General features: G+C 38.3%; 1 non-coding gene across 1 annotated transcript; it reads right to left on the bottom strand.

Annotated features, from left to right (window-relative positions):
* Positions 1–12,200: 12,200 nt before the first annotated feature.
* On the bottom strand, positions 12,201–12,272 carry TRNAG-UCC (transfer RNA glycine (anticodon UCC)). Its single transcript has one exon. It is a non-coding gene; the product is annotated as a tRNA-Gly (tRNA).
* Between the last annotated feature and the right edge of the window lie 12,936 nt (positions 12,273–25,208).

Here is a 25,208-nt window from a genome sequence, read left to right on the forward strand (position 1 = left end):
GAATAGTCATACTGGCAGAGGTTTAAAAAACTACCTTATCATTTTGAGTATTACTTTGACAGTTTTTAGTATGGCTCAAAGATAGTGCTGGAAATTTCAATTCTTTGTTACTATTTTGTACATTGTCAGCAATTAACTTCTTTTTCTGTAATTGGTCTTAAAGATTTGCCATTGTTTTAAAATTTTTTACTGAGGTATAAAATATTGCAGTAAAGCACACAAATCTCAAATTTTCGGCTCCATGAACTTTTGCTCTGACACACTACACATACACACATACACTAGGATAACCACCACTCAGATCAAGATAGAGAACATTTCCAGTACCTCGAAAGGTTCCCTCGTGATCTTGTCATTCATAGCATGTTCCCAGAGGGAACCACTTCTCTCACTTTATCACTGTACATTTTGTTTGCCCATTATTGAAACTTAGACAAATGAAATCTACTCTTTTGTGTCTGACTTTTTGTTTTCATCATTATGTCTGTGGCACAAATGCATGTTGTTTTGAGTATAGCAGTAGTTCATTCCTTTTTATTGCAGAGTAGCATTCCACTGAATGAATATACCATAGTTTGTTTATTCATTTTACTGTCGATGGGTATTTGAGTTTGTAGTTTGATGCAATTATGAACAAAGCTGCTAAGAACATTTGCATACCTGACTTTCACCCTCAGTTTCTTGGGAATCTAAATGTACAGTTGCTAAGTCATAGGGTCAACCTTATGTCTAGCTATAGTAGATATTGACAAACATTTTTCCAAAGTAGTTGTACCAATTTGCATTCCTGAAGCAGTGTTTGAGAGTTCCAGTTGTTCCGTATCTTGGCCAATAGTGGGTGTTGTCAGTTTCTTTAATTTTTGATAGGTGTTTAGTTGGATCTCATTGAGGTTTTAATTTGCATTTTTCAGAGGAGTAAAAATGTTGAGAATTTTCACATACATTTATTGTCCATTTGGTTATCCCCCCTCTGAACAAATAATTCACATCTGTTAGCTGTTTTCTGACTTGCTGCATTCTTAATGTTTTTTAGATTGCATTTATAATCCAGTGGACTTCCCCCAAAAGTTTAGTGGTCAATTGAAAAACAAATTTGACATACATTTTCTTCATGACATATTTACTGTACTACATCAGTTTTTTAAAATTATTTGTGTGTATATGTGTGAGGTAACATGAAAGAGTATGTGTATCACAAGAAAGTAATTGATCAAAGAACTTGCATTATCAGTTACAATCATTTGATCTTTTAAACTAAAAGCTTGTTCTACCATTATAAAAATGAGCCGTATGCAGTGACAAAGTTAAATGCTGGTGAGGATATGAAACATCAGGAACTCTCATAAATTCCTGGTGGGATGACAAAATGGTATGGCTGCTTTGGAAGACAGTTTGGGAGATTCTTACAAAACTAAATATACTCTTACCATCACAATGGTATTTATCCAGAGGAGCTGAAAACTTACCTTCACACCAAAACCTGCACATGGATATTTATAGCAGCTTTATTCATAATTGCCAAAACTTGGAAGCAACCAAGATCTTCCTTAGTAGGTGAATGGATAAATAAACTGGGTCCATCCAGACCATGGTCCATGGAGTCTTACTCAGCACTAAAAAGAAATGAGCTATCAAACCATGAGAAAACAAGGGAAAATCCTAAATCCATATTACTAAGTGAAAGAAGCAAATAAAAAAAGGGCTTCATACTATATGGTTCCAAGTATTTGACATTCTGGAAAAAAAAAAAAAAAACTATGGAGACAATAAACAGATTAGAAGTTGCCAGGAGTAGGGAAATGGTATGGGAGAGATGAATAGAGAACAGTGGGTTTTTAGCACAATCAAAATTTTCTGTATGATATATAATGATGGACATATATATCATTGTCCTTTTATCCAAAGTCATAGGCTATATAACACCGAGAATGAATCCTAAGATAAACTATGGACTGTGTGTGATTATGATGTGTCATTATTGGTTCAACCTTGTTTTAAAATAGTGTACCATTCCAGTTAGCAGTCAGTGATGTTGATAGTAGGGGAGCCTGGGCACGTGTGGGGACAACAGCTATGTATGAACTAGCTATACTTTCCTTCCACTTTCACTGTAAACATAAAACTGGTCTAAAAATAGTCTGAAAAGATGAACCAAATTCTTCCAGACCTTCCTGCCTTGCATTTTGCTTCTAGGGCCTGATATCAAGACCTAGAACCTTAATTTGATAGTCATTGTTCACATCAGAACAGCTAACAGAAACTCTGCTAATATGACTGTTAATTACATTGTTGCCTCATCAGATTTATAGAAGGTGTGGTTGTTCAGTCGTTCAGTCATGTCCGACACTTTGCAACCCCATGGACTGCAGCACGCCAGGCTTCCCTGTCCTTCACCATCTCCAGGAGCTTGCTCAAATTCATGTCCATCAAGTTGGTGATGCCACCCAACTATCTCATCCTCTATGTCCCCTTCTCCTACCTTCAATCTTTCCCAGCATCGGGGTCTTTTCTAATGAGTCTGTGCATTGTGTCAGGTGGCCAAAGTATTGGAACTTCAGCACCAGTCCTTCCAATGAATATTCAGGATAGAAGGTATAACGATACACAATTTATAAAGTAAACTTTGCAAAAATGACTTAGTTACATTTTGAAGTAACAATGGTAGTAACTGAATTAAAAAAAAAAAAAAACACTTTTGATTCTTCAAACCCCATTTACCTGCATTATTTTCACCAAGACTGGTGACAACCTGTGAGAAGGGTGAGGTGGGTATATTCTGTACCATGTAAAATTGAACATTGAGGAAGAAGAAGCTTAAGTGTGTGTATAAAGACATGTTTCTCAATTTCAAAAGTACTGCTATATATCAATAATGAGCTATTGATTGGCCACCTCAATTTACTTCGCTATGGAAATGATAGAGAATGTTCTTTCTTGTACTCACCCCCTAGCATTCACAGAGCCCAATCAATGGACAATTGATCCAAGTATTTTCTTGAGTTAAATCCATCTCAAAATGAGCACAAGATTGACTACTCTTTGGTGGCTTGTGACATCAGCTGAACAACATGAGTGAATTACAGCTGCATGTCTCCTCTAGGGCTATCTATTATCCAATATGTCTTATTTAATTTTCGGTTTCAGGCAGGCAAATTGACCATGTATACTTGCTTGTGTCAGTAGCTAATTTTAGATCACTAATCTAATTGGAAATGGCATGCCCCTTTAGCTTGTCATGTAAAAATTCACATTTTCTGATTAATGTGATTCATTTATATTAGATTTGACTTGACAGAATGGCAGTGTATAATATAGAAGGCAAGTAAGACAGGCTTTTTCTCTCTCCCACTCAGTCACACTCTTTATAAATGATCCAGTCAAGGCATCAGCCTAGTGTCTTCCCTTTAATGAGAGAAATTGTGAAGTTGCACCTATTCTAATGGGACTTTTTTTGGTGTTTTCTCACAAGCAGGCCAACCTTTCTCAGAAGGGCAACCGTTTTATTCAGAGTCCTATGTTTACATTCATTTATGGCAAATGGACTAACTGCTATGAGACAAAGGCAGCTGTTGCATGACTTCAGAGTGTGTGTGTGTGTGTGTGTGTCTAAATTACTTGGAGGACTTCCCTGGTGGTTCAGATGGTAAAGTGTCTGTCTACAATGTGAGAGACCTGGGTTTGATCCCTGGGTTGAGAAGATTCCCTGGAGAAGGAAATGGCAACCCATTCCAGTACTTCTTGCCTTGAAAATCCCATGGACAGAGGAGCTTGGTGCAGGCTATCCATGGGGTCATAAAGAGTCAGGCACGACGGATCAACATCTCTTTCTTTCTTTCTTTCTTTTGGAGAAGGCTCGGCATTCATGTTTTAAATGCAATTTAAAGGAAATTATAGGAATTACTAACTGTATCAGTGAGAAGTGATGTTGCAGTCAGTCTGGGAAAAGTAAGAACTGGTAAAAACAAAAGGAAATGTTTTTAAAAAACCTAAAAAAGGAAACAAAACAGGTTAGGATCTCTTGTTAAAGAAGACAGCTTTACTGTAAATGACTTATGTGAGTTTTATATACTCTATGCAATTCCATTTTACAACTTTTTCTTACTATAATAATTAGTAATTCCCAGAGAAATTGAAGGATTTGTTTTACCTATTTTTCTTTCAGTTGGATTGGAAAGAAATGGTCTGCCTGGGTAGCATTGCTCAGATTTAATCTTTAAAATGTCTGTAGGCCTCATATCTGTCTTGTATTCATAAATAAATTTTTTTTAGAAATCTCAGAAACCTTTATTGAAATATAATTTACCAATCAAATTATATATATTTGAGGTATACAACTAGATGATTCATATGTGTATATATGATTACTGCAGTCAAGCTAATTAGCACGTGAATCACCCCACATAATTACCATCGAATACTTAAGATCTACCTTCCGTAACTTAGAGTCATTTTTGCAAAGTTTACTTTGTAAGTTGTTTATAATTACACCTTCTATACATCTGATGAGGCAATAATGAACAATTAACAGTCATATTTGCAGAGTTTCTGTTAGCAAATTTCAAGTATACACTACACTATAACTAACTATAGTCACCATGCTCTACATTACATCCTTACAACTTACACATCTTATAACTTAGAGTTGATACCCACTAACCAGTATCTTGACTAGTCGGACTTTTGTTGGCAAAGTAATGTCTCTGCTTTTGAATATGCTATCTAGGTTGGTCATAACTTTTCTTCCAAGGAGTAAGCGTCTTTTAATTTCATGGCTGCAATCACCATCTGCAGTGGTTTTTGGAGCCTCCCCCAAAATAAAGTCTGACACTGTTTCCACTGTTTCCCCATCTATTTGCCATGAAGTGATGGGATCAGATGCCATGATCTTCGTTTTCTGAATGTTGAGCTTTAAGCCAGCTTTTTCACTCTCCTCTTTCACCTTCATTACTCAGGGAGATGGTGATGGACAGGGAGGCCTGGCGTGCTACGATTCATGGGGTCGCAAAGTGTCGGACACAACTGAGCGGCTGAACTGAACCAGTATCTTCCCATTTCCACCACCCAGCACTCAGCTACCGCTATTCTACTCTGTGCTTCTGTGAGTTTGACTTTTTTAGATTCCACATATTAGTGAGATCATACATATTGGTTTTTCTGCATTTATTTCACTGAGCATAATGTCCTCCGGGTTCATCCATGTTGTCACAAATGGCAAGATTTCCTTTTTTTCTCAGGGCTGAAAACTACTCCATCACATGTATATTCCAGTTTCCTTATCCATCTGCTTAAGTTGTTTCCATACCTTGGCTATTGGGAGTAATGCTGCAGTAAGCATGGGAGAGCAGGTGTATTCAAGGTATTGGGCATACTGATTGCTTTGGTACTATAATTCTACCCAGAAGTAAAACACTCATTCAGCAGTTAAATTCTTAATTTCTTGAGGAAACTCCATACTGTTTTCCATGAGCTGCACCAGTTTACATTCCCACCAACAGTATACAGGGGTTGCCTTTTCTCAACATCTTTGCCAACACTTGTGACTTTTTATTTTCGTTTCATTATCTCTTTTTTGATGATAGTCATCCTGACAGTGGTGAGGTAAGTCCTCCTTATGGTTTCAATTTGCATTTCCTTGATGATGAGTGGTGTTGAGAACCTTTTCATTTATTTGTTGGCTATTTGTAGGTTTTCAGAGAAATGTCTGTTCAGAGATGCTATAGGCAGCTTTGTCTAAAAAGAACTGTGGGTCACTGGTGGCCTTCTGCCAAACAAAATTTCTTAAAAGACATTTCTATTCCTCCATGAAGTTATTTTGTTCATATATCTGCCCCATTCATCCCTGGAAGCTACTTTGTCATGAAATTGGGATAAATACCTAGATACTTAGAATAAGAAAAGTAAGGACTAGTTCCATGGTTATGAGTGGTCTTTATGCATAAGACCTAGAACTCTTAAATATATTTGCTTTGTGGGAAGCACGAAACTCTCAACTAGAGTCACAGGGCCAGTAAGTAGTGGAGCTAGGTGTTTTGATTCCAAATCTGATGGTATTTTAAAGAGTCAAAACCCCAAAATGTACCATAAGTATCCATTGCACTTTTCTTGACCAAAGTTGGGAGTGCTAAATGGGAATTAGAACATAAATATTCTCTAATGTAGCTAGTTGTTCTTATATGTCTAAAAGGATTTCATTACTCAGTATAAAATCGGGTGTTGCTTTAAATATTCTTTACAACTGTGTATTTCCCTGAAGGTAGGTGGTCACTGCATTCTGTAATTTCACTGGACAATAACTGATGTTCTGGTTGATCACAGATGATTAGTGAAATGATTTCAGCTGTTTGTCAACAAAATAAAGGAAAATTATTCACAACTAACTCTGCTGCTGCTAAGTCGCTTCAGTCATGTCCGACTCTGTGCAACCCCATAGACGGCAGCCCACCAGGCTCCCCCGTCCCTGGGATTCTCCAGGCAAGAACACTGGAGTGGGTTGCCATTTCCTTCCCCAGTGCATAAAAGTGAAAAGTGAAAGTGAAGTCACTCAGTCGTGTCAGACTCTTAGCGACCCCATGAGCTGCAGCCTACCAGGCTCCTCCATCCATGGGATTTTCCAGGCAAGAGTTCTGGAGAGGGGTGCCATTGCCTTCTCCGATAACTAACTCTAATGTGTATTATATCACACCATTTAATATTCTCTGTCTGAAAATTTTATCTTTCATCTTAGCCACTAGACTTTGGATCTGTCAGTACTGTTAGCACACTGTGAGTATGTGTGTGTTGATATAAACTAAGCACTTAACTGCTGACCCTGAGATTAGAAAATATATCCTCCCTGTATTCTGTGCAAGTTAGTGCCTGTCATAATATCTTGTATATGCAAGCTCAATAAGGAGCATTTATTTAACTGGAATTATTACTGTCTACAATTTAACACTAGAATAAGATCATCAACCTACAGCCCCAGAGAGGGTTCTTATCCATCTACTTTTAAATACAGTTTTTGTACAAGGTTGATTTCAAATGCTATTGAAATATCTATGATGAGGAAAGCCAAAATGATGGCCAACACTCCAGAGCTTAGAGGCCGACCCTTCTTCATTATTCCTTTGCTATTGCCATAATCCAGAATTTGATATCTCAGCCTTGGACTTCTACAGTAGTCTTACGGCATGCTTTCCTAAGTCTGGTCTCCAGCCAGCCAGTTTGTTTTGTCACTAGCAGGAATAACTTTTCTTACGGGCTACTATAATTTTGCTCCTTTTCTGCTCAACAAATGTCTTACCACACGGAGGCTCAGTCCTTCTGGGCTGATGCCAGTTTTCCATCATCAGAAGAATTCTGCTGATGCGTCCGAGCTCACATATGTGTATTTAATCCTCAGCAAAGGTATCGTTTTACAGATGGGAAAACTGAGACACAGAGTGGGCAGTGACGTGCAAGACATTACAACCAACCTGTGTTTGGCAGAGAAGGGGTATGACTTCAGGTTGTCCCTCTGTAAGCCCTGTCGTGTGCTCTTTCAGCTGTGTCGTATGCCTGTGTTTAGTTTTCTAGCCTTAGTTCTTCTTGCTTTTCTACACATAAAATTGGTGCTGGTCATTCTGATATCCACAGTATCTCCACAAATACAACATGCTGGTACGTTTGTTCACCCTAGCCCTTTATCAGAATACCCCTGTCTCCTTGGAGAGACTCAGATCCCACTCATCTCAGGGGTCCCACAAGCCCCCTTCACTCTGCCCTCACTGCCCTTCCTCTCCTTTCAATTTTTCTATCATACAGTTCCCAGTATTAGCATATTGTCATCATTATTTGATAGATGTTAATCATTCCTACCAAAACATATTGTGAGCTGCCTGAGGGTGAGTACTATATTTTATATGCCTTTGATAATTCTTAGCACAGTCATAAGCCCATTGTAAATGACAGTAAATGCTGGCTGTTTAACTGTTACTTTTGCTTTAAACGAGCCTTTCCTTTTTTTTTTTTTTTTTTTTTACCTTTTCCCAATAAGGATTTGTTCATAGACTGAAACTGAATGTTAGCCATCAGTCATACTACATTTCAGTTTTACAATATAATAATTCTTATTAGGTTAATTTCCGTATTCAACAGAAAACAGTAAATGTAAAACATGGGGAAATAACAAGTTGCTTTAAGCCATTTCAGATGCCATTTGGAATTTTCAGGTTGAGCTGAAGAAATAATTTGAAAATGCTGGTGTCATGCATTTAAAAATATTGATTTATTTATTTTTGGCTGTGCTTGATCTTGGTTGCTGCGTGTGGGCTTTCTCTAGTTGTGGCGAATGGGGCTACTCTCCAGTTGTGCTGCACGGGCTTCTCACTGTGGTGGCTTCTCTGTTTGTGCAGCACAGGCTCTAGAGCACACGGCCTTTAGGAGTTATGGCTCCTGGGTTCTAGGGTGCTGGCTCCGTAGTTGTGGCTCACGGGCTCAGTTGCCCTGCAGCATGTGAGATCTTCCCAGACCAGGGATTGAATCTGTGTCTCCTGCATTGGCCGGTGGATTCTTGACCACTGAGCCACCAGGGAAATCCATGTCATGCACTTTTATAGCACCCCCATCCCCGCACTGCCAAATGGTCTATTAAAATGGATTAGCCAAACGGTTTGTTCAGGTTTTTCTGTAAATATTTATTTCATTATTCATTAAAAACAAACACAGATCTAAAAATGTAGTAGGCAAAGTAAGATTAGACACTAGTTCCTAATGTCACTTCACACTGTCTAAACAACATACTGATGAGGAAACAAGCCTTAAGAACCACATTTCTCTCCCAATTCCTCCTCCTATCCCTTGTACCCTCTCCTACCACCTCCTCTTTCCCTGCCCTGCCAAATATCTGACCATTCTTAGGACTCATATAGTCTAAATAATTGTTTTTGCATTTTTCTGATTTAGTACGAGTCTCAGAGCCAGAGAGAGAGAAATAGAAACAGGCAGGCCCAGGGAATCTCCATACTAACTTGATATAACATTCTGTACAAATTCCTCATGATAAATACTTATATGTAATCTTTGTATCCTTTTTGGATCTTTTCTAAAATGTCCACATCACTCTTTTCTTAACTTTTTGCACATTAATGATCCTGGTATAGGCATTTTCTAAGATTGATGGATAACTAGCTAAAAGGTTTCATAGCCCAAGGCAAGGGAGAGGTCCATTAACTTCACATGGTCAATAATTTCCCTGGGTAATGCCCTCTTCTGAGACTTTATTACTAATAAAACCCATGTTTTAATGTTCAGAAAAATTAAACATCATTGTAAGCTGTTCATTCTTAAAATTATGCCTGTCCTTGCCTTTTTGCTGTGTCTTCATTCCTCAAATACGTTGTTACACTCTTCTTATATATTTCTTTAAAACTTAAATTTTGTTTCCTTTTTATATATTGAGTTCCACACCTAGAAACTCATGTTCATTTTCAAGGGACACATTTATGTATTCCCTTAAATACAGGAATTAAGCATGGTATTCTGAAAAGGAGTATCTGTAACAAGTAGCTTTAGTCAAACTATATATTTATATCTGATGGGTCTACTAGCATTACTGGGATGCAAAACCACCATCTAAAAAAAAGAGAAAAAGATACCATCCATTGGGGAAAATAACATAACTTTGTTTTGTTGCCCTCTTGTTTAATGGATTGACTGACTCGGACTGAATATGAGGCTCTCTCTTCTGCAGACCTTCCTTTTTCATCCAGAAAAACCTTCTGTGGACTATTACTGGCCTTTTTGTAACTTGTCAGCCTATCTGAAATTGTTCACTCTTTTCATGGCTTTAAATTTTTAAATCTCTTCCAGTCACAAAACTTCAAAGGTCCTTTTTATTTTCTGAAATAAGTCCAAATGCACTTTTGTTTTCATTTAAAATAAGCTTAAGGCATTAAATGATCAACTAACTGAGAACATCTACCTATAGTTTTAACTCACACTAGTAAATTGTCAATAATCTATAGACTTGGGTGTATACTGTCTCATACTGTTTCCAGTCCCAGTTTTTTTTAATTATTATTATTATTTCAGTGATCTAAAAAACACAGAAGGAATGGGTTGGGAATCAAAAAAATCTTATTTCGAGCTCACCCTTACCAGCCAAGTGACCTCCAGGAAATATAGTAGTACATTAGTTGTACATTACCTCTCAGAACCAATATTGAAAAGCAGTGATACTTGGCTTGCCTTGTTTACAGGGCATTAGTAAGAAGGAGTGGAGGCAATGTGGATGAAAATGCTTTCTGAAATCTAAAACCCCAAATAAAAAGTACTATTGCAATAACTAGCAAACTGGAATAGATGTAGCTGCATTTCAGCCTTTCTGCTTCTCTTAGTGTGAAATGTCTCTCTATAAATTACTTTGTCTGCCATTGGCAATTTGTGAAACAGAAAAAAAATCAAGGTCAAGAAAATATGCTCATGGGTTATTCTTCTGCATATTAATAAGTGAAAATGGCCCCCATTATTGCCCTATAAGTTATAAAACCTGGGGGAGCCATGTTGGCTAATTATGTTAATAGTTAGATGCTGGAGGATGTTGAAGATTAATTCCTATATAGAATTCGTCTCATCATCCACTTCTTACCTGCCAATCTGTTCCAACTACTAATCAATCAGGCAGAAAGCACAGAACTCCAGCCATTAGAAAACAAATGTCCACACATATTTAACTACCAATGTGCCTGGATCCTTCATCTTTGATGAAAATATATTGCCTGTGATGAAATTATATTGTAAATATTTGCTTGACCTTTTCAAATGGAATGGATTTACCATTCTCTATAGAGCTGTGTAATATATGAAAGTGAAAAGTGAAGTCGCTCAGTTGTATCAGACTCTTTGCGACCCCATGAACTGTAGCCTACAATGCTCCTCCATCCATCGGATTTTCCAGGCAAGAGTACTGGAGTGGGTTGCCATATCCTTCTCCAGGGGCTCTTCCCGACCCAGTGATTGAACCCAGGTCTCCTGCATTGCAGGCAGGCGCTTTACCATCTGAGCCACAAATGGCTGTTCAGTCAGATAAAATAAATACTTCCAGTAGTATTTTCTGTATAATCTGCTCTAGAAAAACCACTCCATTTTCTAATGGATTTGATAGACCACTAAAGGAAGCTGCTGATGTGAGGCAACTTAAAATGAGCAGCAGGAAAATGATTAAAATTGGTAAAAAGTTGGGCAGGAAATCTTCATCATGAGAAATTCATCAGGTGTAAAAATTCATGTTCCTTGATAAAAGGAATCACAAATGTGTGCAGTGCTTTCAACTGGGGTAGTATTGTCATTTGGGAAAGAACTTCATTGTGAGGAACCCTCTCTCTCAGACGGCAGGATATTTAGTAGTCATGCCTGCCTTGGCATCTAATGACCCTACCCACTGTCATTGTAACAAACAGCTTTTTTTTAGGACTAGGAATCACCCACTGTTGAGAACCACTGGAATAAAAAGTCTACATGTTAAAGTTGGAATAAGATCTAGGTTTTTGTCAGACAGTGGACACTAGAAACACACAGAATAATAATTTTGAAATGACAGATAAATGGAATTTTGAAGATAATTTTAATTATATTGGAGAAAGCAATTTTAGTTGTACTTGATTATTACATTTACAGGTGAGTAGCTTCTGTTGAAACCAACTTTTAAATCTTAATCACTTTCTGTTATTTATGATAAAATGCAGTTTACTCTACAAATGAATTTTATGAATTCTGTGAATTAATTTGACTTATAAATTGACAATTTCCTATCACTGACTTGAATTTTCTCAGTCCGGACAAATTGCACTAAGTCCCCCCCCACCCCCCCCCACCCCACCCCACCCCGCCAAGAATGCCAGCTCTGCTGTCACAGTTACTAATATACATCACCCTGTCCTCACATGGCATTGACTCCAATAAGTTTCCTGTTGAATTCTTCTCCAAATGATTATCGACTGACAAATAAATGTCATGTACTTTCCGTAAAATACAGTCAAGAGCTGATAGCTACAAATACCATCACTGATTTGAAATAGAATCTTTATTATGGCCTATAGGTTCAGTGTGATTTGGTCCCTGGCTATCTCCGAGACTTCATTTGCTACTTCTTTGAAAAACAAAAACAAAAACAATCATTATTTGGCTGTGCTAGGTCTTAGTTGTGGCACTCAGGATCCTTACTTGCGGCATGTGGGATCTAGTTCCCTGACCAGGGATCGAACCTGGACCCCTGCATTGGAAGCACAGAGTCTTAGCCACTGGACCACCAGGGACGTCCCAATTTCCTACTCTTTAACTGCTCCCTTCTCTTAGTTGCACTGGCTTCCTTGTAGTCCCTGAAACTGCTTTCTGCCAGGTCCTTCAGGGGGTCTTGCCCTGGCAAACCCACCTACCTGGATCTTGTTATTCCTGATTGTCACATTCTTCTTTTCTTCTTTCAGAACTCCACTCATCCCCTCAGAGAGCTCTTCTAGGACCAGTGTATCTAAATGTGTTTCCTTTCACTCTGTCATTCTCTGTACCCTTTAGCTGGCTTTTCTTGTTTAAAATTTATTTAATTGGAGGATAATTATTTTACAATGTTGTGATGGCCTCTGCCATCCATCAGCATGAATCGGCCATGGGCATACATGTGACCACTCCCTCCTGTACTCCCCTCCCATCTCCCTCCCCACCCTATCCCTCCAGGTTGTCAGAGCACTAGCTTTGCATTCCCTGTGTCATACATTAAACTCCCACTGGCTATCTGTTTTACGTATGGTAATGTATATGTTTCCATGCTCTTCTCTCAAATCATCCCACCCTCTCCTTTTCCCACTGTGTCCAAAAGTCTGTTCTTCAAAGAACTGCCGCCTGCCACTTACTCCATAGTAATTATCAGTAGGGCTTCCCTGGTGGCTCAGTGGCAAAGACTCCGCCTGCCAATGCAGGAGACACAGGTTCAATCCATGGGTTGGGATGATCCCCTGGAGTAGGAAATGAAAACTCACTCTAGTATTCTTGCTTGGAGAATCCCATGGACAGAGGAGCCTGGCGGGCTAAGTCCATAGGATGGCAAGAGTTGGACAGGATTTAGCAACTAAACACAATAGCAAAATTATTCAGTAAATCCTTTATTAGTAACATATTGAGATGGATTAGAGTAGACTGCCTGGATTTGAGTCCCAGTGCTATGCCTTACTGATTGGGTGACTTTGGGCAGGTTACTTAACTTTTAGTGCCTCAGTTTCCTCAGTATCCACATCATAGTACTGTTGGCCCATCTTCTCCCTTAGCATTAAGATATATCCAAGTTAGAAAGAACTTCAGAGAATATTTACCACACTTTTCCATCCAAGGCAACAGCTCTCTTCCTGTTCTGTGTCCCTGTATTCTTTCATAATTTCATCTTTTTCTTGTTACTCAAAAATCTCGTAATGGTGAGAAGAGTTACTTTTGGAGTTATTAGTGTCTTGTGTATGGCCCTTTTTATACAGCTCCTACATGGAAAACTTCAATGGTCTTGATTTCATCTCAAAACTGATTTTCAACAAACATAGATCTTGAACTGAATTGATTTTTCTCCATTACATGCTACAAAAAGTGATAATTATCATTTGGTTATTTGACAGTTTGTCTCAACAAACATTCACCTTGAATATTTCTTATGTCCTTGTAGGAGGTGGTGGGTTTTTGGAACAAAGGGGGAGAATGAAGAAAAAAATTATATATAATCCATGTTCTTAGAAAATTTAGAATATAATTATGAATGTAAAAATTAATGCTCATCACATAGGGATTCTTACTTTGATTTTTTTGAGAACATCTGAGGGCAGGGTTTTTCATTTATAAAAGAAAATTTTTGTTGCTGCATGTTTCAATGAATATTTTGGTAAAGTTAAATTTAAAACCCTGATTTTCTTAGGCATTTAATTTATACTTGTTATACTGTTGCAGATCAATAATCATGGTACGTATTCTTTTTTTTTTTAAATTTTAAAATCTTTAATTCTTACATGCATTCCCAAACATGAACCCCCCTCCCACCTCCCTCCCCATAACATCTTTCTGATTATACAGAGTGAAGTAAGCCAGAAAGAAAAACACCAATACAGTATACTAACACATATATATGGAATTTAGGAAGATGGCAATGACGACCCTGTATGCAAGACAGGGAAAGAGACACAGATGTGTATAATGGTACGTATTCTTTGATGGGTATTCTCTAGCTCACACTTAACAGGTTAAATTATGCTAAACAATTAACCTCAGTTTTACTTAAAGTGTCTAAGAATCTCCATTTACAAATTTAATATATCTGATTCTTACAAGTTCTTCAAAAGCCTCCCAGGATAAGAGTAGAAACAAAATCTTCCTGTTCACTTAAGCAACTCCTCTGAATCAAATAAAGCAGAAACATTAATAGAGCAGGAGCACTTACATATTTAAATGATCTTTAAACTCCATGAGATTGTCTTACACTTTTCAAGTCAAAGTCACAAGTCTAATATTAATTAACAATTTCAAATTAACGTCAGATTCTCCAGTATATCAGATTCTTTTTAAATGTGCCAATAAGCATCTTAAAACAGAATACACTGAACTGACAAAAGGTAATCCCAAAGTTAATACAAAGTAATATTGCTCCGGTTTTGATTTTAGTTATATTTTTTCTCATTGTGTAGCTGCAAAATGTAACTAAAGGTTCTAAGACTTGAGGCCATAATTTCAATTTGTGGTCGGAGAAGTCAAGGCCAGGACATAGGAGCCCTCTCTTGTAGTATTGGCTCTCTCTGACTGATTCAACATAGTCAGTGCTCTTACCACCTGATTGGATGCCACATTGTTTTGTTTGTTTGGGGTGTTTTTTTTTTGAGGGGGTGCCACATTCAGAAAAATATTTTTGGCTGTGCTGGGTCTTCATTGCTGTGCATGAGCTTCCTCTAGTTGTGGTGCCTGGGCTTCTCATTGCTATGACCTCTCTTGTTGTGGAGCGCTGGCTCAGTAGTTGCCCCACAGCATATGGAATCTTCCTGGACCAGGGATTGAACCTGTGTCCCCCACACTGGCAGGTGGATTCCCGACCACCAGGGAAGTCCTGCCACATTGTTTTAATACTTCTTCCTGACTGATTCTCATCAGCCTCCACTAGTTTGTTTGGGGTTTCTTGGGCAGTGGGGTTACCATATTGTTTTGTTTTGTTTAAAAACTTTTTATTTTCTATTGGGGTATAGCCGATTAACAATGTTGTGATAGTTTCAGGTGGACAGTGAAGGGACTCAGCCATACATATACATGTATCCCATCTCCCCCAAACTCCCTTCCCATCCAGGCTGCCACATAACATTGAGCAGAGTTCCCTGTGATTATCCTTGTTGGTTATCCATTTTAAATAAAGGAGTGTGCCATGGTGTTTTAATACTTCTTCCTGGCTCATTCCCATCAGCCTCCACCACTGTGTCATAATTTCATAAAAAACTATATATAGTTCATGAAAGCTACTATATAATACCTAATAGTTACTATACCATGCAGATACATGCACAAAATAAACTATTTTCATCTTACCTTAAGTATTTTTGTGAGTAAATACATGCTGGTATTAAAAGATGAGATTCAGTTTTAGCTCATGTTCATGGTTCATTTCAGAAATACACAGTTGTTTATTAGCAGGTCTTAAACCAAACAGGGTAGCAGAAAACACAGCATTTTGCATTTGATTGAGCACATTTTTAGAGTGAATGAGAAAAGTTGATTAAAAGGTAAAAGGGATCTGAAAAACCGGTTGGTCTTTGGAAGGGTTTCACATGTAACTTTCCAAGCTTTTTTAAAGAATCTATTTTTGCAGTAGAGTCCACATGCAACATATTACACAGGAAAATATGAGCTGATGGCCCATTTCGATGGATAGAAGCATGTATTCAAATCAGATTTCATTTATAGCCCCCTTTCCTTGATTTTAAACTGCTTCAGTGTATTTGTATTAGTGGCATTTAACTAAACCCAGAGCTAGAGAACAGAACCTGAGGACAGAAAAAGCAGCTGAATTAACTTTAAAGTACTCTTCATATTATCCTTTAAAATCTTTACCTCTACAAAAAAAAAAAAAAAAAAGTCCTCTAAGTGTGACATTATGTACAGGAAATGTTCAAGTGCAGGCATTTACAAAGCTGGCTGAAGGAAACTATAAGCAATGAAGTAGCCGAAGAAAGAATGTCAGAGTGAGCCTGAGGTTTCCATGTGAAGGCCTCACTTCCTAATTGTTATTATACTTACAAGGACACTCTGTAAAAAGAAAAATGAATGCCTTGTTCAACACCTGCTATAAAAAGATGCTGGGACTCTGTGGCTTGCTTAAATCATTTTTTTCCTGAAACAAATTGCCGAACAAGCCCTAGGCCATTTAATTTCCAAATACCAGTAATTAAAATGAGTAACATTGTCAGAATTTGGCAGGGCCACAGCTTTCTTTTCTCTTTTCATTTTCCCATAAATTTTAGTGAAGGTCAGATTTGTTGAAGGGAGGAGAGGGGGCGAAATCTGCCGGCTCTGTGCTCATGGGAGGTTAAAATATGACTTGTTCACGATGTCCCTCATAGTTCAGGACTTAATGGTCCTTGACGGGGATAACCTAGAAGTTAATTTTACTCTGTGTCCCAAAAGCAGTCATTGTCAATGTAATCTTTCTTGTGGGCTGAAGGGTATCGTCAACAAATGATCTGACTTTCAGTAGCAATTGACCAGCAATGTCTCGGACCCAAAAAGTCAGGGATATGGCTCCTTATGGATCTGTTTCCTACTTATAGTGGTAAAAATATTTTTATCTTTTTTTTTTTGCTTTAGCTCTTATACAGTCCATTTTTACATCTTTCTTCCTGAGAATTAGTTCTTAATAGTTCTCACTTTATTTTTTTCTTAAGTTGGTAATGTATCCAACCCATAAACTGTAAAAATCCTTCAGAATGCAGTATAGACTTGTATGAAGAAAAAATAAAACTTTTAAAAGATACGGCTGGCTCTTTTTTGGGGAGAACTGGGGTAGAACAGTGCAGAGCACATGTGCCTCCGTCTCAGTCTTTGCTTCTCATCTTAGCCCTCTTCCTTCCTGGGTAGGCAAACTGGATTGAGTTGTCTCACCTCTCTTGGTCTCATTTTCCTAATCCAGAAGGAAAGATTAAATTTGGCCTTGGTGAAAAGTCGGTGAACTCAGTCATGCATCACAGGGCAGATTAGCTTTCCAGGGAATAATCCGAGTCTCATTCCCATGAAGGACTCATCAGGGATAAACAAGTAGGATTTTCCCTTTTCCAGTTTCCGCTCACCATAAAGAGAGTAGTAAAGTCTGATCTTCAGATTTGGGTTCACCTTCCCCAGATGAGAATAACAGGCATTGCTTTGCAAAATGTTGGCCCCCTGGGTTGTTCTCCACGGTGGCCCAGACAGAGAGGATGACTATCGGAATCTATGGAAGCTAGACAGTAAATGCCAAGGACATGAGTATCAGCAAGGGCCTTGAGTGGAAGAGCCTGCTGGGAGGAACATTGCAGTAGAAGGACTGTACTCTCTAATTGAAGACCTGTAATGGTGGAATATGTGAGAATAGAGGACAAAGAATCAGTCTTTAAAAAGGGGAGGAAGTGGTAAGAGCACATGGAGATGACATATTTGTATATAGCATGGAATATAATCCTATGTGCAAATAAATGAACTGCAAGACTGAGGTCTGCCTGGTTCTCTCTAATTGAGCCACAGGATACCAAGAGCTCAAAAGGAACGAAAATTGTAGGTGTGATTAAACCCCGAATTGTTGTGTTCCTGAAAGGACTATTGGATGAGTCTCTGATCCCAGATGTCATAATACAACCTGAGAGTTGGTTCTCGTCATAGGATTTGCCAGAAGATTTCAGGTATGATTGCCAAATAAAATTGTAAGGTGTTTAAAATGTACATCATGGTGATTTGATACAGGTATACATACATTCTCACCAAAAATGATCCACAGGAGATGAAATGGAGCAGAAAGAGCAACATGAACCCAAACCAAAACAGATACACGGAGCACAGTAGACCTAGGAGAGAATTGGGTGACAACTAAGGCTGCTGGAAATGTTTCATTGCTTAGATCATGTTCCCAGGCCTTATTCATGTGTGTGTGCTCAGTCGTGTCCAACCCTTTGTGACCCCATTAACTGTAGCCCACCAGGGTCCTCTGTCCATGGGATTTCCCAGGCAAGAATACTGGAGTGGGTGACCATTTCCTCCTCCAGGGGATCTTCCTGACCCAGGGATCCAACCCACATTGCCTACATCTCCTGCATTGTAAGCAGACTCTACCCACTGAGCCACCTGGGAAGCTATGGAAATGTGGTTACCTTGACAATAGTAACATTTTCTAGGCCTAATCCACTTTTCCAGGACATTTAGGAAACCCAAAGAGGGCTGTGCTCAAGAGCAAGTTCACTCTCAGGTTGTGACAAGGCTCTCTCAGGACCATGCTACTCTGAGCGGAGAAGAGAGTAGACCCTTTCCTTCTGTTAAGTTGGGTTCTGAAGCAGGGTTGCCTCTAGTCCATACGTGGTTAGGGACATTTAATGAAATATCTTCCTCAGTCTTAAAATGTCCTTTTATATTAGCACTTACATAAGTAGCCAACTGGCTGGAGAAATGGATTCCAACAAAATGCAGAATATTTCTCTTCCCTTTGAGTACATAAGACTAGGTTCAACCTAGTTCTTAAGACAGATCTTGTCAATGTCCTGTCTATGTCCCTGAAACTTTATGTGTATTGCTATAGACATTCAACTGCCTAAATCTATATCCCTGTGCCTTAGGATCTTCCCTGTACAAGGAAATCCTGAGGAATTTATGTAACATCTCTTGGGAGCACCTGCAACCATTGAGTCTCAGGATAGGTGTGTAAACCTCCCAGCTCTGTTACCTTTTGGCACCTCTTGAGTGGGTGTTATGCATTGTTTGCCAGAGGATTCCAGCTCCGAGTGCCCACAATGTCTTAGCTACCCTCCCTGCCCTGTCTCATGATGCCAATTCCTCTACCAGTGTTACCTGCCCTTGCTTACCAACTGAGCTACTTGAATTCTTACTTCAGGATTCAAATCTTGAAGGTAAGGCAAACACCTTCAAATGAGCTCTCTCCAAGAAGCTTCTAGTAGCCCCTACAAGTAGACTCTTCTTTGGTCATGTTGCATGCTCATCAGAAGCATTCAGATATGTCTGTGGACATAGCTGGATTTCTTTTCCAGAATACTTCCATACCCTCATCTGGCAGGATCACTCCACCAGTTCATCAGTCGTGATAGAATTCTTCCTTGACTTACATTGTCCATCCTCCTGTACCCATGCTGCAGCCCAAATTACTTTTTTTTAAATTTCAGCTTTATTGAGGTATAATTGACAAAAATTGTAAGGTATTTAAAGTGTACATCATGGTGATTTGATACATGGATACATTGTGAAGGGCTTCCCAGGTGGTTCAGTGGTAAAGAATCCATCTGCCTGTGCAGGAGACCCTAGAGACTCAAGTTCCATCCCTGGATTGGGAAGATGCCTGGAGGAGGAAATGGCAACCCGCTCAGTATTCTTACCTGGAGAATCCCATGGACAGAGGAGGCTGGCGGGCTACAGTCCATGGGATCTCACAGAGTTGAACATGACTGAGTGAGCATGCATGTATACATTGTGAAAGAATCCCCCCATCTAGTTAATTAACACATCTATCAACTCACACAATTATTTTTATTTTCCCTTTCTGGTGAGAATATTTAAGTTCTCTCTTAGCAGATTTCAACTATAAAATTCAGTGTTATCAGCCAAATTGCTCTAACCCAGAAATAGCAAAGGGATTTTGCCATGAAGATTCAGTTATCAGAAGCTTCCATAGTTGTTTGAAGCCACAGAGCATGGTGAAATCCAAAATAATATACAACATAAGGCAACAATAATAGAAATCATATTGTGTATTATCTAAGATGATTATTTCCATTAATATTTTCTCTTCTTTATATTGAGGCTGTATAAGCAAACTACTCCATTCCTTGCTTAGCAGGTATGAGAAAGAGGAAAGGGGTGGGAGTGGGAAGAGAAATATGGTGTATTTGACAAATTTCTCATTTACCTGTTCACTGTTAACCTTTTGTTTTCTCAAAGGCAAAAATAAGTGAATAAAACATAATTCAGGTACAAAAACTCCATGTTACTATATTTTTTATTCATAAAAAACTAAAATACTTCTCGTATTTTGGCCAACCCAATAAATCTCTCCATATAGAGATAGAAAAGTTACCTTTTCAGGGTGTGGTAGGCAGAATCCTTGGAGAAGGCAATGGCAACCCACTCCAGTACTCTTGCCTGGGAAGTCCCATGGACAGAGGAGCCTGGTGGGCTGCAGTCCATGGGGTCGCAAAGAGTCAGACACGACTGAGCGACTTCACTTTCACTTTTCACTTTCATGCACTGGAGAAGGAAATGGCAACCCACTCCAGTGTTCTTGCCTGGAGAATCCCAGGGACAGGGGAGCCTTGTGGGCTGCCATCTATGGGGTTGCACAGAGTCAGACACGACTGAAGCGACTTAGCAGCAGGCAGAATCCTAAAATGGCCCCCAAGATTCCTGCCCGCTGGTGGATGCACCCTTTACAATCCTTGAGTATGGGGTGAAACCTGTGTATATAATGAGAAATAACTCCCATGGTTAGGTTGTTAATCAGTTGGTTTTTAATTGGGTGGGCCGTACCTAATCAGGTAAGTGTTTAAGAGAGAGTTTTGCCCCTTCTTGAAATCAGAGAGATTGAAGATATGAGAAAGATTCTTCTGGCATCGAAGGAGCAAATATTCATGTTTCAAACTAGCCTATCCAAACTAAGGATCCACATGGTAAGGAACTGAAAGTGGCCTCTAGGGGCTGAGAGCTACCCCTGGCTGACAGCAAGAAAACAGGGATCTCAATCATACAACCTCAAGGAGATGAATTTTTCCAACCACTTGAGGAAGATTGAAAGGGGCTATTTCCTTGACAAGTCATCAAATAGGGACACAGCTGGCCAACATCTTGATTTCAGCCTTTTAAAACCCTGAGCAGAGGACCCCAGCTAAGATGTGTCCAATTCCTGACTCTTGGAAACTATGAGATAAGTTTGTGTTGCTCTAGACTTCTAAGTTTGTGATTTGTGAAACATGGGGATAAAACTAATACACAAAATTTCCAAGGAAATAGCATACCGTGGCCAACCTATTACATTCAAGGCTGACAATCCTGTACATAAACCTTGCACCTCAAAGGACACTATCAAGTAAGTGAAAAGACAACCTATAAACTGAGAGAAAACATTTGTAAATTGTATGTCTAATAAGAAACTTGTATCCAGAATACTTATAGAGCTTTTAAAATTCAACAATAGACTAGTAACCTAAAAATGCAAAGATTCTGAATAGATACTACTCCAAAGAAGATAGATAAATGGCCAATAAGTACACAAAAAAGATGCTCAACATTATTAGTCATCAGGGAGATGCAAATCAAAGCTATGGTGAAATTCCACTTTAAATTCGCTAGGATGGCTATAATAAAAAGAATATGCAGAGACATCTGAACCCTCATTCATTGCTGGTGGAAATGTACAATGGTGCAGCAGTCTGATAGGTTCTCAAGTGATTAAACATGGGGTTACCATAATGCCCAGCAATTTCCCTCCTACCCAGGAGAAATGAAGACATACCCACACAAAAACTTGTGCATAAATGTTCATGGCAACATCATTCATAAAAGCCAAAAGTGGGAATAATCCAAATGTCCATCAGTTGACGAATAGATAAGTAAATTGGGGTACATCCATATAATGAAATGATATTCAGCAATAAAAAAGAAGTACTGATACATGCTACAGCAGGTGAAAGAAGCCTATCCCCAAAAACCACATACTGTATTATGCCATTTATATTAAAGGTCCAGCATCAGAAGAGAAAGCAGATTTGTGTTTACTGGGGCTGGGAAGTGGAAATGGAGTGTGGCTGCTAGTAGCACAGGGATTCTTCTGAGGGAAATGGTAGTAGTGGCGGTTGCACAACTCTGTAAATATACTGAAGACTGTTCAACTGTACATTTAAGACAGGTGAATTTTTACAGTACGGAGACTATTTGCTTAAGCTGTTTTTTTCTTTTTGTTGTTGTTGTTTTTTTTAAGCCTAGTTTCTCTTTTGTTTTGCTCGGGCCATGCTAGGAAACCAAGTGTTCTATAGAAAGAAGACCAAAAAAAAAAAAAAAAATTGAGTCCTCTGGTTGGCATACCTCAGAGGCCAGATCTGATGCGTTTCATGGTGTTAGAAAGGTCACATGGCAGAGGGAGAAGCATCCATTGTCAAGCTGTGAGGTTTTTAAAGATTTTATCTATTTCTTTTTGATTGTACTAGGTCTTCGGTGCTGCCCAGGCTTTTCTCTAATTGTGGTGTGCGGACTTCTCATTGCGGTGCCTTCTCTTGTTGCAGAGCATGCTTCAGAACATGTGGTGCCTGGGCTCAGTAGTTGTGGCGCATGGGTTTAATTGTCCTGCGGCATCTGGAATCTTTTGGGAACAGGGGTTGAACCCATGTCCCTTGAATTGGCAGGCAGATTCTTTACCACTGAGCCAAGTTATGACTCTTCTTATCCTTGCTCTCTCCCTAAGAACTAGGTGATCTCTCTAACCTCACTATGGCTTGGGGAAAAATAAGGAGGGATTGAATTAGACAAATTCCCAGTCACTAACAGTTCTAACTATTTTATTCAGCCTGATGATGTATACAAATATAATCACAGAAATGGCATTCAAGGTATCTGATTATACCAAGATATCACTGAAAATGCTATCTTGACTGTTTTAAACCAGAGAATTTATTAAAATTAATACACGTAGCCAAGAAAGAGCTCAAGAATTTCATGTCACCTTTTTCTGTGTTAATTATTCTCTATTTTACTGTGAATTTAAGATCAAGATTGTATCCAAACTGCCATTTATATCTGAAGCACAATTATTTGCCTTGGGTTTCCTGATACTAATTTTGCTCTTTAATCCAAATTATTTTCAAAAAATCTTAACTGTCCTGAAAGCTCGGAAATGAGGAAAGGGAAAAACACAAACTAGTTTAATGCAATGAAAAAAAATATTTCGGCTCCACTTAGAACGTCTAAATGGCTTTCCACTTTCCTTGGTCACTAAATACTCACAAGGCCTTATTCTATTAGTTACTAAGGTAACCCAAAGCTGGCAGCATGTTGACATACCTTTCAAGGACGAGAGATTTTGCAGTATTTCATAGATAATGTCACATTAACCTCAAACTCATTCTTTTTACAAAAGAACAATAATTATTGGAATGAATCTGTTGTAATTTTATTCTTTGGATATTTTGTTGTTGTTGTTGTTTAGGGACTTCTTGCTGCACTTTTCTTCGGCTTGAATACTATTCTGTTTTTAAAATAATGCAGAAGTAGAAGTCAGATATCTTTGTTGATTCCTGCATTAAACCACTCATTTGTTCCTTGTATGGATTATACATAGCCTGCGTCAGAAGCCGGGTAGTCATCCAGATGGTCCTCAAGAGAGGACCTCCTTTGATCTCCCCTTAAAAGCCCCTTATGTTGTTGTTGTTCAGTCACTCAGTCATGTCTGACTCCGCGACCCCATGAACTGTAGCATGCCAGGCTTCCCCATCTTCCACCATCTCCCGGAGTTTGCTCAAATTCATGTCCATCGAATCAGTGATGCCATCCAACCATCTTATTCTCTGCTGCCCCCTTCTCCTTTTACCTCCTATCTTTTCCAGCCTCAGGGCCTTTTCCAATGAGTTGGATAAGGATATACCTAATGAAAATTAAGGCAAAAAGGATGTAATAAAGATAAAAGATAAAAACAGATGATCTTTTTGTCATTAACTGCAGTTCATAAACTCAGGTAAGAGAAGTAAGATTTTCTGTCCTCATGTTATAAATGAGAATTGTAGCTAGGAATCAAGTGTATTTCCCCCATAGCCCATCCTTAGAATATGAATGTAGATGTGCTACCAGTTGTGTCTAAAAATCAGCTTCTTTCCAAAGTCAAACAGTGCAGAGAGTTCATTAGTCTTCTCCAAATAATCCAAAGTAGTGATAGATTTAGATAAATGTTCATTGAAGTAGATGCAGTAAATATTAACAAAATCAATACTGACAGTACTTCTGTTGAACAATTGAACAATTATACACTTAAGAAAAAAATTGATCATTGATATATAACAATCTGATCCAAGAAAATGCCTGAATCTAAAATCATGGTAATGTTCAACTATTTGCAGACCTTCTCAATAAATCAAGCACTCATATTTGTGAGTGGTGAATTCATTGCTCTTCTAAAGTTCTTTAGGTTATTATTCAACAGTCCTTTGGAGAATTTAAATTTATGTACTTTTCAGACATCTTTAAACCTCACATTATTCACCTAGATTCTGTAAAAAAAAATAATTATTATTGTTTCTGGACTTGGTCAATTATATCAAGATCATATTGATCAAAGGGGTTAATAAAATGATTGAATAAAATATTATGTAAAGTGATAGCATTCTATTCAATTTAGCAAATATTTACTGCCACCCCATAATACCTAAATTGCTAAAGACTTCAATTAACTCAGTGGTTTATTTTATTCATAATACTTGTGTAATTGCCTATTTAAAATTTGTTTTATTAAAGCTAATTTTTATTACTTCCCTGTGGCAACCTATCCTTTGTCTAAAGAGTGGGGAAATTATCCATCGTATTTTGTACTGGATTATTAGCATCCAATTATGTTCTAGTTAATTTGAAGGTGTTAGAAAACAAATTACATATTTTGCTTACCAAAGAAAACTTTGTCACTAAAAATGCAAAATTTGTAAATACCCTATTTCTTTATTCATGAATATAAGAATATGAATTTGCATGGCATTTTTATGATAACTAATGAACAGTGTGAAATTAGTAGTTGGGGTTGCTTTATGTTATATTAGTTCTCAGGAAATATTTTATAGCTAATAATCCAGTATTATGTACACTTGAAAGTTGCTAAGAGAGTAAATCTTAAATGAACTCACCACAAAGAAGAAACGACAATTATGTGACATGATGAAGCTGTTGACTAAGCCAAGGCATGCTAATCATTTTGCAGTCTATCAGTCAGTTCAGTCGGACTGCTCAGTCGTGTCCAAATCTTTGTGACCCCATGA

This window comes from Ovis canadensis, chromosome X, assembly GCF_042477335.2.
Source record: "Ovis canadensis isolate MfBH-ARS-UI-01 breed Bighorn chromosome X, ARS-UI_OviCan_v2, whole genome shotgun sequence".
NCBI classification, from domain to species: domain Eukaryota; kingdom Metazoa; phylum Chordata; class Mammalia; order Artiodactyla; family Bovidae; genus Ovis; species Ovis canadensis.